The 16,884-nt window shown below is 46.2% G+C and overlaps 1 protein-coding gene across 1 annotated transcript in view; it reads right to left on the minus strand.

Moving 5' to 3' along the window:
* LOC144219777 (acid-sensing ion channel 2-like) overlaps window positions 1–16,884 on the minus strand; it is a 137,537-nt gene that overhangs the window by 92,751 nt on the left and 27,902 nt on the right. The gene's annotated exons all lie outside the window — the stretch shown is intronic.

A 16,884-nucleotide genomic window follows, 5' to 3' on the forward strand; every position in this document is an offset into this window, starting at 1 on the left:
CCCCCCCGGTACTTAAAAATACGTTTCCACAAGTAGGAATACTTTCTTACATAACCACTGCAATTATCAAATCATACATTTACATTCATGCAATGCTTCTAATACACCATCCATATCCCAATTGTGTCCTTTACAGCATGGTCCTCTTTTCCAGTACAAGAACCTGCCTAGTTGTCAAGTTTATTTAGCTTTAGATAATCCAGAATTTTTTTCTAGGTCTTTCTTTACCTTTTATGACAATGACATTCTGAAGAATACAGCCCTTATATCTTGTAATAGAACATTACCCACTTTGGGTTATGTGATATTTCCTCATGATTAAATGAAGATCATACACTCCTCTGGGACACCACATCTGGAGACACAAAGTCCATCTGTTCATCACTGGTGATGTTAATTTTGATCACTCGGTCAAGGTGTTGCCAACTTTTTCTGTACATACTTACTGATTTTTTTCCTTTCTACTAATAATCAGTGTATAGGAAACATTTAAAAATCATTTAAATATCACTCTCATCAAAACTGACCCCTAGATTTAGTATCCACTGATGGTTCTCCCCTACCCATCTTTACTATGATGGTTGCAAAATAATGATTTCCAAACTCCAGCACTGTCTCCAGATTGGCCAGCCTGCCTACAGTTTTCTTTTCTTTTTTTTTTTTTTAATTTTCTTTTAATGTTTATTTGTTTTTGAGAGAGAAAGAGAGAGAGAGAGAGAGAGAGAGAGAGGAGGGCAGAGGCAGAGGCAGAAGGAGACACAGAATTCAAAACAGGCTCCCGGCTCTGAGCTGTCAGCACAGAGCCCAACCAAGGGCTTGAACCCACGAACTGCAAGATCGTGACCTGAGCCAAAGCCAGATGCCCAACCCACTGAGCCACCCTGGCACCCCTCCCCCTTTCTAATGTGAGCAACCAGCCTCCCTTCCCACACATGCATGTATGTACATATATATGTGTTAATCTATGTATTGAATCCATTTCTCTATCTACCATCAATTGAGAATACAGATTCATGAATTCTTTTTTCCCAAGGTCTATTACCCATTACTATCCTTAATTATCTCGCTCAACTTGTCTCAGATTTGGTCAATGTGAACTCCTTCAGGCCGCCTCCAGTTCATTCAGTATCTCTGCTGCATCATACATCATTGTAGGAATATACCAAAATTATTTTTGCATTCTGCTATTCATTTCCAGTAGGCTCTTCACAATTTTTCATATGGACAAACAATACCAAAGTATGAATTCTTATGCAGGTCTCCTAAATACATGTACATTCCAGCAAAGAACTAAGCATAAATTTCTGGTTCTCTCAGGATGTGAGAATCATCTATTTTTACCATGTAACTATTCACTTACATGACTGCGAAATAAGTAGTTTTGCCAGTGTACACTTCCATCAACCGTGAATGAGAGTTCATGTTGATCAACACCCTAACACACACACACACACACACACACACACACACACTTACCATTTGATAGGTTCGAAGTTAATCTCACTGTTGTATGAATCTGCATCTCTTCCTGTGCACTCTGGCCACTAACACTTCCTCTATGGGTACATAATCATTCATATACTTTATTCTCATTTTTTAAGTTGAGAAATGAAAAATCAGATGCACTAGGTGAAGCACCCTACAAGACAGAGCTGTCATGGATGAGACAGGAATCCTCAGGTATTCTAATACTTTAAAAAAATTCTGTCTATTCTCCTACTATATAGATTTATGACAAAGCAGATGTGTCAGTGTGTGTGTGTGTGTGTGTGTGTGTGTGTGTGTGTGTGTGTGAGAGAGAGAGAGAGAGAGAGAGAGAGATGGGTTGGGATAGCGATTTTTTTTTATGTTTGAGAGAGAGAGAGGAGAGCACACGTGAGTGTGGGAAGGGTAGAGAGAGGGAGACACAGAATCCGAGGTAGGCTCCAGGTTCTGAGCTGTCAGCAAAGACCTCGAAGTGGGGCTCAAACCCATGAACTGTGAGATCATGACCTGAGCCAAAGTTGGACACTTACTGACTGAGCCACCCAGGCACCTTAGGATAGTGTTGTTTAAAAATCACATTCTGACTTGAGGTTTTCAAAGCCATCCCTGGATAAATACAACATCCAAGGCAAACCACGCCCTTTGCCTCCAATCTTTTTCCTCCAATCAAATTAAGAATAAAAATCATTTTTTTTTTATCTTAAGAAGACAGCCCCCCAGTACTGACCATCTATCTACATGGCTTTATGGACTGAACAAATGAACGTGGGCATCAAGTCAGCCTTAGCAACTGTCTCTTTCTCTCTCTGGCGTCCTAAAATGCTGCCCAGGTTAAGACAGGACCCAAAGCACTGGCCCAATTTGTATCCAGGAACAACTCTGGGAAAGCTGCATTCTCTGACTGTCCTAGGAAATACCTCTCCTCCTAGCTGGTCACCCACGCCATTCTAGTTGCCCGCAATGCCCCTGCCCACTCCCCCAAATCTCCGCCTCGGGACTGCTCATTAGCCTGGGATTAGCAGCTGTGTCAGCAGCAGGCAGGGTGAAGCCCTCCTGCCCTGGGCTGTAGCTGCAGAGAATCATCTGGGGAGGGAGGGCTCAGCTGCCCGAGTGCCAGGCACATGTCAAATCCAATTTGGAAGAGGATCTTGTTAAGCCTCCTTATCTGATGACAAGTCCTCCTTTAAAAAAAAAAAATCATCAGTTAAGAAGGTTCTGCAATGTCTACCAGTCACCCGTGCTCAGGTCAGATAATGGTTCTTGTCAAGAATACATTCCTTATATCCCATCAGCCCCTGACTCAAGGGGATTTGATTAGTCATATGGGACTTCTCTCTAAGCCTTGCCAGCCACTAATCAGTCTGTGCCCTTCAGGAGCTTTGTGACTCATTTTTGTGACTGTATAGTCCCTCATCTTCACAAGTCACGAGGAAATGGTTGGTTTTTATTCCTAACTTGTTACCTTTTCAAAACTATGGGCACCGAAAATAATAAAACCAATTGCTTGTACGCCTGTGGTGAAATAGTACTTTCACACATTGCTGGTGACAGCAAAAGTTGTTCTAACCCTGTTGAAAAGAAATGTTGCGGTAAGTACAAAACTCACAAAAGCACACGTACTCAGACACTCTCCTTATGGGGTTTTCCAAACAGGAGAGTAGGGCTCATATGGATTAGGGACCTGTCATGGGTTGGAAAGGTTTACAGTCACTATGCTATTAATTTTGCCTATCAGTCTTCTGGCACATACTCTTACACTCGTTTTATAGATGAGGAAGTTAGAACAATGGCTGATGGTTTCTCCAATGCCGCATCATCATTATGATGAAGAACTTTGCATTCACACTCAGTCTGCCTCAGTCCCATCCCCTGTTCCTGCCTCTATAAACTACCGCTTCGGGAGAAAGAGTTTTATGCATGAACATCTTTAGTGCAGCATTGTTCATAAGAGCAAAAAGAGAGAAAAAGTGGCTCATAATAGGAGAATGTTGTAGGAAACTACGGGAAATTAACCCCATGGATTATTTTGTCTTCTTACAAATGATAATTTTAAATTTTAAAGATTATTTAGCAATACCAGGAAAAGCATATCATCAAGAGAACAGAATACAAAAGTATTCCTATGTAATGATTATAACTATATTAAAATGCATATCCATATGGAAAAAAATGCTCCTGGGAACTTGGAAAACACAAGACGTTTTTTTTTTTTTTTTTAAAGATATTAGAACTTCATGTAATTTCTCAAAATATCCATTATTGATATGAAGTTGTATTTGAAGAGAGGCACTCATTTGGTTAGAAAGAATAATATGTTTAGAATGGAAAAGACTAGAATTTGACTACTTACTCTTTCACATTCTACATTTGTGAAACTGAGCAATTTATGTATAATCTGAGTCGTTTTCACTAGTAAAATGGTGATAATTTTTAACTTCATGACGACATGATGCAAATTAAATAAGGTAAAAACACACACAAACACTGAGCCCACTGTGGTAAATTCGTTAATGAAAACATCGTCCATGATAAATTAACAAAACAAGAAAAATAAAGTTAAATGATGGTACTTCTCAAGCCTCCGCCGCCCCCAAGCTCTACTCTAGGTTTTCCAAATGTAAGACAAAGCTGATCAGGAAGCAACATTTCAGCCCACACACATATACATGCTCCCAGGGAAGCTGAGGGAGGTGGGTAAATAGGGGGATTCACTCCCTGCTAGTGTCATTCTCAGCTCACCCCAGCCCCAGATCTGACGCTTCACCAACACTGAGTGCATTATATATTAATCCTTGGGCTTGCAGTGAAGCCAGCATGTGAAACTAACCCTTCCTTGGTCCTCTGGGCATTTACAAGATAAGGCCATGTTACAGGCTGGGCACTGATGCTCCCTGAAGCCTCTTAGAATGAGTGTCTTCACTCTATGAGACATTGTAAGCTCTCATCCATAGGGATGCTGTGGAAAGATTCCCCTGGCTTCAATACTGCTAAGCACACAGGAGACACGACAAGATGGACCCATAAATGTTCCTGCATGGTCTTCTGGTTGGGCAGCTGTGCTTTGTCAGCTTGAGGTTGCTCTGTCAGGTCCCCATTTCCCCAGATCAAGTGCAGGGTCAAGTAGAATAGAGAACAAGAGAGAGGGGGAGGCATCAGAAACGAAATACACATTCCCAGGAGCTAAGCAAGCCCTGACAGGGGTCCAGTGATAAATGATGCTCTGGTCCACAGCATCTTGCCTGCTCACCCTCCACCCGGGCTCTGAGCAGCAGGCCCTAGGTGCAGAGTGGCTGGTGCCCCTTAGGCTGCAGCAGGCAATCTGCTTTCCCAAGGAGAGGCACTCCCTGCTTCCAGCCCAGACCCAAAGAGGAGAGGTGAGGGAAGCAGAAAATGGTGGTGGGATGGGGGGAGACTAATATTAGCAAAGATTTAGAAAATACCAATTGCAGAGAATAAAATGAGCTTGCCGATTGGGTGCTCATCACCTGCCAGGAAGATCCTGTTACCCCCACTGTTTTTAAAGAGGAGGAAATTGAGGCTCCAGACTTAAATTTAATCATCCATCATCTATTTGTTGAGCACTGACTATAGTCAAGGAGCTGTGACCCCAGAGGAGATGCAAAAGATAGTCAGAAGGTAGAATTTCTCATTCGGCAGTGATGCTAGCTCAGAAGCCTCCTCAGAACACGCTGTTCCCTTGGGCAGATGCTCTCGGATCAAGAAGAAATTGGCAGAGCAGTTGTCCAAGCTGTCTGCTCCGTCTTGCCTGCACCAAGTTGAATGAAACAGACCTGGTGCCAGGACTGGGGAACAGTGCTTTAAATGGCTGCACTTGAAGCTGTTTCTTAGAACAGCTCCTGGCTCACAGCAAAGGGAGGCGCACCTGGCATTCACCCATCAGGAAGATAGCATGCTCTGCCCTGCGCAAAACCCAGGCAGGGAAGCCTGAGGGAACTGTGACAGCAAGCAGAGGGGCTGCCACAAGGAGCTGTCCCCTCTTCCCACGGAATAAGAAGAGCACTGGATTTGGAGTCCAGAAAGCGCATGCACATGGGTGTGCACACGGACACGCACGCACACCCATGCACGTGTGTGTGCGCACGCACACACACACACACACACACACTCCCTGGACTGACCTTGACTCTGCCACCTCCCTGCTGCGCTTTTTGGGCAACTTTCCTATGTTCTTAGATCCCCATCTGCAGAAAAGATTTTGGGGGGAGGGACAAAAAGTACAACAAGTGGCCGAGTGCATGGCACATAGGCATCCTTCTTCCCCTCTGAACGATGTTTCTGTGTGGAGGACAGGGAGGGGTAGGTGACATGAAAACCAGGAAGCGGGCATCCTGAGAAGCGGCTGACAGGTTCCTCCTATAACCCCAAGGATGGAGGCACGGACACGGACACGGCCATTCCCCAGAGCTCCTGGGACAACTTCCAGTAAGGGCTGAGAGCTGTCAGCAGGAGGAGGCGGACGCAAGCGTAAGAGGCGGGATGACCAGTTAAGATCGCAACATCCAACAGTCATCAGGGAAATTTGAATAATTCTGCCGAGCGATAATTCTATAGCCTTGGGCTATGTCTAATGAGCACACCTCGCTCCCGATGATTATGGTCTTACAGGCTTGGACGCCTAAGAGATTTCAAGGAATCGCTTGGGACAGAGCAACAACTTTCCCTCAGATGCTCATTTCAGCGATCTGTCCCCCTTGTGGGTCAACGCATTACTTCAACCAAATCCATTCTGCTTTCATTTCAGCCCTCTTCCCATTGAGTTCTCTTGGGGCACAAGAAACAGCTAGCTTGGTTCCCCCATTATGTGACCTGGCTATGTTGCTAGTGGCGAGCACAGCCATGCATCGCATTAGCCAATCATTCAAAAGTAAGAGCGTGTAGTGTCGTGTATTTGGTATTCTGGATGGCACACAGGACAGGGCTGTACCTCTCCTTAGGGAGTTTTTGGATATTCAAATTACAGTAAGCTAGAACTCATCTTTTCCAATCATCCATTTAGTACTGGAGCCCCTTGAATATTACCCATCACAGGAAGCTGTTCAAACTCCTGCTTGGGTTCTTCCCTTGACCGGAACCTCACCACCCAAAGCAGTCACTTCATACAGCTTCTAGTGCTGAGTGTAGAGAACAGTTGTTTCCCAATAAATGTTGAATATATGAAGGCCATTGATTGATGGCTCAAATTCTTCTCTATTTTATTGATCAATCCATTCATTAGACATCTTTCTTTCCTTGAGGTACCTGGGTGGCCCAGTCAATTGAGTATCCAGCTCTTGATTTGGGCTCAGGTCATGATCCCAGAGTCACGGGATTGAGCCCCACATCAGGCTCCTAACTGAGGGTGGAGTCTGTTTAAGATTCTCTCTTTCCCTCTTTCTCCACTCTTTTCCCACTCACACACACTCTCTCTCAAAATTTTTTTAATTAAAAAAAAAAGAAATCTTTCCTTAACTTCTAAGTTTTCACTCCAATATTTGCATGCCTCTCCAGGCTTAATATTTCCAATTCCTTCAAATATGCCTCATATGGCTCTGCTCCTACACCTGCCCTTACCCACACAACCTTGGTTTCTCTCATCTGAATGGTGCTCCTTGTAAAACATGGCATCTCAAAATTTCACAAGTTGAAAACACCATATTTGGAGGTGACCTGGACAACATTCCCTATTCGTGTATCTGTGTTTTCACTAATATGGCCCAAACAGCACATCCAGGTATATACGTGGAAATATGGTCCATACACACAGAACGAATTTACAGGAGAACATGGGGGGCGTTCCCTCCATATGGATTTGGCAGCCCTAAACTAGAGACACAAACCCGAGAAGGGTGGGAAGTGGTGTGAGGCAGGAATGAAGCAACATAATAAGGTCAGCACCAAAACCACTTAGTTGAAGATAATGGTGAAAGTCACAGAGAGGGCTCGTAAGTTTGGCTTGAAAGCCCCTAAGCCCCTTCTCTCCTCCTGATTCAGCAGACGAAGTGGAGAATGGATCGACTTTAGATCCCCACTGGCTTGGGCTTGAATCCTTGCTCTCCTCAGCTATGTGGTGTCAGGCCAATGCATTTCTCTCACTGAGCCTCTGTGTCATTACCTGCATAATGGGACAATGATGTCTCCCTCCCTGGGCAGCTATGATGATTAAGGAAAGCAACGGATAGGGTCTAGCGCAGTGTTGGGAACACACAGGGCTCAGAATGGGTTTTGTACTCCCCAACGGGAACGCTCCCATCCTCCTTTGAGGAGTCTGCTTTGAGCAAAGGCCTTACATCAGCGATTTACACCTCAATGTGGGCTAGTAAGGCAGTGCGATTCCTCCTGTGGGGGAGTTTGTCTGCTAAGGTGTTAAAGAAATCTTACGCTCTAGTCAGGGCCTCTAGTCAGGGGGTGGCCATGATGCTGGTGGTGGCATTTTTATTTTATTTCTTACCAAGCAGCGTTCATGAAGGCTCTGAAATAGCTGCTTCCCCCTCTTCTTCCCTATACCACCTGCTTTCTCCTTGGCTGGGATGGTGGGGGGGGAGTGCACCTAAAAGATGCTATCAACAAGCTCATGAGTATTATTAGCATGTCTTACCTACTGGGCAGCATTTTCCATGATGTAATCTGGTTAGATACACAGACCTCTGAGCACTAACCAGAATTCCTGATTTTCTAAGCCAATTTCAAGAAATTTCAATCCTTTGGGGTGTGTGTGTGTGTGTGTGTGTGTGTGTGTGTGTATCAATTGTATGCACTGTGAACTATCAGTCTGTCAGCATGTTTTCAGCCATGTATTCAACAGCCCTTTGCTTAGCATATATTATGGCCTAAGCACAATTCTAGTGGTGGAGAGAAATATGAGTAAGGTCCTAACTCTGGTGGAAGAGAAAGGTGTAATTGAGTAAAGCGTAGAACAACCCAGTTTGTTTCAGCCAGATATGTAACATCAGTGAAGCCAGAGCACAAAGGAGGGAGCAGGGAGCATTCCCAGGGGAAGAGGAATTCAGAAAACATACAGAGGAAGTGGCAAATCGGTAGGGTCTTGACAGATGAATAGGAGTTTTTCCAGCACTGAAATGGGGGAAAAAAGGCATTTGAAGCAAGAGAAACAGCTTTTTTTTTTAAGTTTTTTTTAATGTTTTTATTTATTTCTAGGAGAGAGAGAGACAGCGTGAGCAGGGGAGGGTCAGAGAGAGGGAGACACAGACTCTGAAACAGGCTCCAGGCTCTGAGCTGGAAGTCAGCACAGAGCCCGATGCGGGGCTCGAACCCACGAACCGTGAGATCATGACCCAAGCGAAAGTCGGATGCTCAACCGACTAAGCCACCCAGGCGTCCCAGAAACAGCTTTTGAAAGACTGAGAGTTGGGGCTGGGCATATCATGTAGGGGAATGAGAGTACCTTGGGGCTGGGGGAGTGTAATGGCAGAAGAGTTGAGCTGAGGAAACTGGGTTCATTGTGGGAGTCTTCAGGGAAGGAGCTTCAGCCAAAGAGAGGTGACAGTAATCACCCTGATCAAAGATGCTCAAGTGCTGTACTCAGACAGTGGTTGTGGGGTGGAGAGAAGAAGGGCTGGATGCAAGATATGTGCATTAGATAGAATTGCAGTGCTGGTGATGGACGTGGGGGAAGGGAGGAGTTGGAGATGACTTTGAGGTTTCTGGGTTTGCCGGATCGAGTGGATAACGTCATCATTAACCAAGATTGAGAATGCAGGAAGAATAGGTTCTGGGGGAGATGGGGAGGTTATATAAATAACAGCAATGGGCACATCTTTCATCAGCTTCAAGGACATTACTCTGCCTGGGCCTTGGAATGAAAATCAGCTCTACTGTGCCCTTAAATGACATCCTCAAATGCCACCTCTTAGCCACACCATGGAGGGTTCCCCTGGAAAGGTTTCAGGACCCTCTCCTTTGACTGCAGGCAGAAGTTCATATGGGTCATTTCCGGGGGTGATGGGGCATGTCAGGAAGCACAAAATAGAGGTTAAGAGCACATACTCAGGGACCAGGCAGCTCTGGGCCCAAATCTTCTTCCCTGCCCCTACCAGGCTATGTTGGGGCTGTTACTTAATCTTAGGCCATTTACTTAATCTCTCTCAAGCCTCAGTTATTATCTACAAAATGGGTACACTGATAGTATCTACCTCATAGGTTACCAAGAGATTAAATGAGTTAAGGGTAACATAAGAGGCTCACAGGAACGTCAGGCACATTGTAAGAACACTGTTGTCATCGTCAACTCCATTGTCATTGGAGTATACTTTTCTTCTTCAAACATTTATTTGTGTGTTCGTTTTTAGGTGAAGAACTCTTCCGCAGACAAGGACCGATTCCCCACAACTCCCTATGCCTAGGCTTCTTCCAGAAGACCTCATTAGGGTTGACACAATGCAGTCCTAAAGCCTGCCTTTTAGATGTGTAGACCAAACTCCCAGCCACTGTCAGCAGGATGTGCATCTGGCCACGTTCCCAGATGTGGGACTTGGACCACATCCTCTGTCTTGGAGAGAACACTGGTTGGGGTTGGGAAATAGAGCAAGACTATCTGACCCTGAATGCTAAGGCTCCCCTGGCCCCGAGCTCCAACCAGCTGAGCCAACTCTTCCCTGGAAGGCAAGTGAGCTTGTCCTTGCTTCTTTGGATCCTGGTCTCCTCCGCAGGTCTCATGAGAAATGGAGAGAGTCTGCTTCTGTCCAGGGGTTGGGTGCTCCAGGGCTGTGCTGCCCAAGCCCCAAAATTATGGAGCAGCCTAACGTGACCTTGAGCATGGACAGGCATTGATGCTACCCCGGCTGTGTCCAATGTGAGGACAGCTGGCTGACCTCTCTTGAAAGTGTATTAGGTAGAAATTTTCTCTTGCCCATTCCACAATCTTCATGTTGGGGGGCTGAGGCAGGAAAGATGCTTAGCCTGGGAGAAAAGTCTCCCTCTATAAGCTGCAGGAGGCAGCCAGTCTGGGCCCAGCCAGTTGACCCTATAGTATTCCTCCTGGTTTTGCAGAGGAGGCTAGTGTTCAGCCCAGGGCTAAAGAAAGGGAGAAACATCAGAGGGACAATGGGCTTTGGAGTCAAAAGACACTGGGTTGAGCCCCAGCTCTACCTTTCACTAACTGTGTAAGCTTGACATGTTACCAAACTGTCCAGAGTCCCTGTTTTCTCATCCAAAATTGAGAATAACAAGATCTTGTCTACATCGTGTTATTGTGAGTATCAAGAAAGATGATGTGAACAGAAACACCACTTTGTTAGCCTGTTTTTTTTCATACCAAAATATATGTAGTTCAACTTCTATAGGTACTTCTTAAATGTATCATAGTCCCAGAACAATGCTTAGATCATCTCTCTCTGTATCTTTTCTTCTATGTGCCTGCAGAACCAGCCTCCCTGACCCCATCTCCATATGCTCAAATATGACTCATTCTTCAAAACCCAGGTCCAAAATCGAATCCTCTATGAACGTGACTCCCCCTACACACACACACACACACACACACACACCCCTACACATACATACGTACACATATACACACACCCCTACACACAAACACACATACCTACACGTACACACACGCACAGATACACACATGCAATACATACACACTGCACACACACATACACATATACACATGCACACACACACACACACACACTAAGACATTTGGGTATATTGAGATNCACACCTACACATACACACATGCAACACATACACACTGCACACACACATACACATATACACATGCACACACACACACACACACACACTAAGACATTTGGGTATATTGCGATAGAAAGAACGTATTTTTCATGTGGAAAGGATATAAACTTAGGAGGTCCAGAGGGTAGACTGATGGGTTGAATTGTGTCCCCCTAAAAGGCATGCTGAAGTTCTAAACCCCAGTGCTTCTGAATGTGACCTCATTTGTAAATAGTCGTTGCAGATTTAATTAGCTAAGACAAGGTCACCCTGGAGTAGGGTGGGCTCCTGACCCGGTAGGACTAGTATCCATAAAAGAAGAGGAGGGATCCACAGGGAGAAGACGGCCATGTGATGACAGAGGCAGGGACGGGAGTAACGTGCCAGGAAACCAGGCACTGCAAAGGATTTCTGGCAAACCCCAGACACTGGAAGAAGCAAGGAAAGATTCTTTCCTACAGGTTTTCCCCACAGGTTGGCCCTTCCAACACTGATTTTGGACTTCTAACCTCTAGAACTCAGACAATCAATTTCTGTTGCTTTAAGCCACCCAGTCTATGTGCTTCCCAATGGCAGCCCTAGAAAATGAATATGCCCATTATCCTTCCCACCACTGGACGGTGACGGTGACTAGGCCTCCGCTCTCTCCTCTGCCTCCACAGCCAGCCTCATCCCCGTGACATCCCTCCCTCTTGACTCTCGCGTCTGCCTCGTCTGACTCATCCCTCGCATCACACCCTTAGTTTAGCGTCTCTTCTCTTCATCAGGATTATCACAAATGCTTTCAAGTAAGGGTTCCCGATACCGTTCCTTCAGGTAAGTGTCCCTCCATCCACACGGTGGCTGGAAGGATCTTTCCAAAATATCAGTCTGATCATGCTTTCCCTATAAAACCCTGAATGGCTCCTCTGAGTCTTTAGGACACTGACCAAGGTATGTAAGCATCTTTGTCTAATTCAAGACCCTAGATAATGAGGACTACAATCATCTGCCAGCCCCAGACTCACACACACCCTTTGTGCCAAGCCTACTAGAATATTCCAGCCTCCAACGATTGTCTCCATCTAAGGATTCCCCCGGCCTTCAAACTTGCTTCGCTTCTTCGCCTAAGAAGAATTTCTTCTGCCGGGAGCCGCACCGGCCTCTCTGGATGGCAGTCACAGCAAGGAAATGGCAGTGTTTGCAGCTCCTGCCATGAGAAACGAAAACTGGTATCTCTTTCTGCTACTACTGGCTCATATTGGAAATGAGGCTGCTGGTATTGACCAGGCCTCACATTATTCCATATCAGACCAATATTCCAAACACAGATCCTCATAAGGAAAAGCATATTCCTGCCTTTACCAAAGAGATTTTAGATGAAAGCTCTGTGAATGATTGTAAAAAGCCTCTTCCTATGGACCTTGCATATCAAAGACAATTGAGTCTGGCCCTGAGACTAAGAGCCTAATTTAGAGTTAAGGGCAAATATCCACCCACACCCATTTGTTTCTGCTTAGAGCATTTTCTGGCCTTGTATATGCTGATTGCTCCCTGTGAAGGAACCTATTGAGGAACTTCTTCTTTTGTGATTATGAGAGCAGAGGTGTTCCCTGAAAGACCTGTTTTTCTTGATACTTCCACCTTAAACAAACAAGCTATTGACCCCTGCCCACAAAGAAGTATCTTCACCCTTTTTATGCTAAAAACTTTGTCTGGTATGTTAAAGATACCTCCATTCCCCTTAGGATAAGCATCTAAATCCCCTACATCAGTCACTAATGTAAACGTTATGCATGAGTCTTCTACATATCTATGTTCTGGGAAATTTCTTACATATCAAAGAAGTTTGTTATCAGAAACCATTGTCTAAGGCAAATGCCACTTCTGTGCCGTCCCCCAAACACTTAATGATAAAATAAAGTTGAGCCCCAGTCAGAACAGAGATGCCTGCCTGGTGATCAGAAAGAATCTCCGGGGCTCTCTCACTCTCTCTCTCGCCGACACCGTCCATCCTTCAGGGACCCCTGGACATGCCAGAGCCGGCCTCCAGCATTCTTCAAAATTAGCTCTGATATCACCTCCTACAGGAAGTCTTCCTGAACCTCTCCCCTCCCTGTCTAAATATAGTGCCCCTCTCTGGACTGTCATAGGGTCACCTTGACCCAGCACACGCCCACCACTAGGCCGAGCTCCTTGGGGACAGGAACCATCTCTGTCACTTGTTTCACCAAAGCCAACACGGGCCCAGAGCAAGTGCCCCACAAGTAATTAGTTCATTTTGTTTTATTGTATCTATTATGCTTATTGACGCTCAGCAGTTGCTGTTATGGGTTGGGGTCAGGCAACATGCTAAAAACTTATGTGCATTGTTTCATTTCCTCCTTCCACCAACCCTATCAGCTTAGCATCATTATCTTCCCATTATTACTAAAGAGGCTGGTCTCCAAGAGATGAAATAATGCCTGGCACACACAGCTAAAATGTGACAGAGGACAGGGAGAGTCCAGGCATTCAGATGCCACTGGACTGCCAGAATGATGAAAGGATGAGCCAATGAAGGTCAGAGAAGTCTCACAATTAAAAATTATTCTCCGCAATTCATCGGAATGCAAATGGAGACCTCCCTAGCTCCAGCTGCCACTTCAATATCGACTGGCTTCTTGTCTAGAGAGGGAGAGAGAGAGAGAGAGAGAGAGAGAGAGCAAGCGGCTGATGTTCTCCCATGGCTGAGGGAGTTATGGTCCTCATCCGTCACACCCAACTATGTGTGTCTGTGGCAGGGGAGGGGAAGAATGAACACAAATGTTATAAACACTAGCAGAGGCAAATGAGGAGCTATTTTATCTCCTCGGCACAGAACATAAAACTGGGGCCAGGGCTACACTCTGACCTTTATTTACAGTGTGGGATGGTGAGCGGTCCTGACAGGGGAGGCGCCCTCTTTGCACACCCCCACACCGACCCCACACCTTGTTGGAGGCAAAGACGAATTAAAAACACAAGCTGCTCAGAGAGAGATAAATCAATTTTCATCAGAGCAGAGCCCCTGACACCACCCTGACAAATCAATATATTTCTCCATAATGGAGTCACTAAAGCTGCAACCAAGTCACCGAGAAACACAAAAGCAGCCTCATAAAGAATATCGCAAAGTAATAGAATATCCAAATATGAATTTCAATTATCCGCCTTCAAGGGCACACCAACATCTGGAGGAGGGGAGTCCATCAAAAATTCATGGAGCCTGGCTTCACTGCCCCCGTCAATGCCTCTGTGGGCTCCTAGGGTTCCCACTGCTCCGAGCCAGCAGATGAGTCTCCCCCAGCCTAGAAGAGTCTAGAATCCCTTGTCATGTGGCCCTCTCCAAGAGAGATGGGAGAGCTCTGAGCAGACGACCCTGCGCACTGAGAAACTCCCTGCGGGCCCTGGAACTGGAGAGAAGGGTCTCACCAGCCTGCATGGATTCTAGGCTGGCCCAAGGGCCCTGCAACCTACACAGGGTTACTGAGATCAAGCCAAGCTGATTCCATCACCCAGATACCCAGTGGGAACCCACCGAGGCCAGATGGGAGGAAGTCTTAGCTCTGCTGCCTCCTGGCCTCCCCCTTTCCCTTAGCAGACTCTCAGGGAGGGGGAGGGGGCCGGCCCCTGGGAATGGCAGCCAGCTCCCTGCAGGTATCCCCTGCTCAGTCATGAGGGTGGCCCTGGACATCACTTTGGTCATACACCTGCCTCTTGCTCAGATCTCTGAGTCATCACGACAGCAACAACGACCACACGGGTAGGGGGTAGGATACTGGCTAAGAGTCTGGAGTTGGCTGCCAGATGGTCTAGGTCTGAACCCTGGAGCTGCCATGTATAGCCTGAGTCGTCTTGTGAGCCTCAGCTTGCTGAGCTACAAAATGGAACAAGGCCATCCCACCTGTTCATAAGATGGTGTGACCACCAGTCTTTACTGAAGGCCTGACCTGAGAAGGGATCATTAGAAGTTCTTTATATGCACGGAGTCATTTTATCTTCAAAACAACTCAGTGAAGTTGCTATTATTTTTCTCGTCATCTGAGACAAGAAAGTTGAGGAACAGAGGTTAAGCCCAATGACTGCTATCACTTGTATTACTATAATATTTAATATACTTTCCAAGTGTATTTTGAAAGCTGCTTCACGCACCGAAGCATGATTGATCTGTCCAATAGCATTTTTAAAACTCCAGTTACTACCAGAGTCTTATAAGTGGTCTATTGGCCCTTCTAACCCATGATCCTCAATGCTGCCAGGGAGATCTTTCTTTTTTTTTAATTTTTTTACATAAATTTATTTTTGAGAGACAGAGAGAGACAGAGCACAAGTAGTGGAAGGGCAGAAAGAGGGGGAGACAGAATCCGAAGCAGGTTCCAGGCTCTGAGCTGTCAGCACAGAGACTGACACAGGGCTCGAACTCATAGACTGTGACATCATGACCTGAGCTGAAGTCGAACATTTAACTCACTGAGCCACCCAAGTGCCCCGGGAGACCTTTCTAAAACACAAATATGGTGATATCACTTCCTCATCTAGATTCCTTCAATGGACTCACTCACTGTCCTTTTTGATAAAGTCCCAACCCCTTTTAATTTTGCAGCCAAAGATCTCCTTCATAGGACCTTGGTTTGCCTGTTCAGCCTCTGCTCTCAATGCCCCCCCACATCATAGTTTATTCTGATTCTCTCCCAGGTCTTTCAAGAATATGTTCTGTTCACTCATACACTGGGAGTTTTGTATATGTCACCTCCTCTGCTTGTGATGCCTATCCTTCCCTGTTCTGGAAAACACCCTCTTTTCCCATTACAATCACCTCCTCTGAGAGGCTTTCCCTGCACCCTCAGGCAGATCTGCGCATGAGCCTCATGTGCCCCGATCATGGCATCCCTACCACAGTGCTCGCTCCTGCATGTGTCTGCTCTCTCTCTGCCTCCCTGTTCAGCCAGGGTCTGCTGGATGGCCAGGCTTTGTCATGAGTATATCCCACGTCCCGGCACACAGCAAGTGCCTACGTGTGTGGTTTATAGTGTCTTTATTTTGAACTACGGTGTGGTGGGGATGATGAGGCACACAGTCTTGTGCTTGACTGGGATCTAACTGGTCTCAACGCCATCCTGGGACAAGGTCAACCCAATAAGACCCCCCTGGCTAGTTTAATCAGAACAGAAATTTATTTACGGGCATTAGGTGGCTCTTGAAGTCTTCAGAAGATTTCAAGACTGGCCAGAGAGCCAGTCTTGGAAGGGAGGAGGCTAAAGTAACACTCAAATCATAAGTGCCCAGCTATTCCAGTGGGGATGCTACTACTCAGTGCGATTTAACAAATGAATTGCAGTGAGTTGTCGGGACAGTTATTGCTATCTTGCCGGAGAGGAAATAGGTATAATGAGGTGGTGGTTTTTCCTCACAGCCCCACACACAGTAGGCTGGGGAAGTGTGTTCTCGTGCACAGAGGTCCCTGCCGTGATGGGGCCACCTGCACGTGGGTGAGGATGGGCAGGTGTTTCTAGAGCTGAAGAGCCTGGTGGGAGCTCAGACACATGGTTGTGGGGAGCCGGGAGGAGACAGTGTGACAGGGGCAGCCGGCCCTCCCCATCTCCCCATGCAAGCTTCCAGCCCCCGGGCACACCGCTGGCCCATGTGTCTCAACCCCCACTGTGGTGGAGGGGGCCCTGGGATGGAGTTTTCTGCTCAGTG

Source organism: Crocuta crocuta, unplaced genomic scaffold (genome assembly GCF_008692635.1).
Source record: "Crocuta crocuta isolate KB4526 unplaced genomic scaffold, BGI_CrCroc_1.0 scaffold149, whole genome shotgun sequence".
NCBI lineage: Eukaryota > Metazoa > Chordata > Mammalia > Carnivora > Hyaenidae > Crocuta > Crocuta crocuta.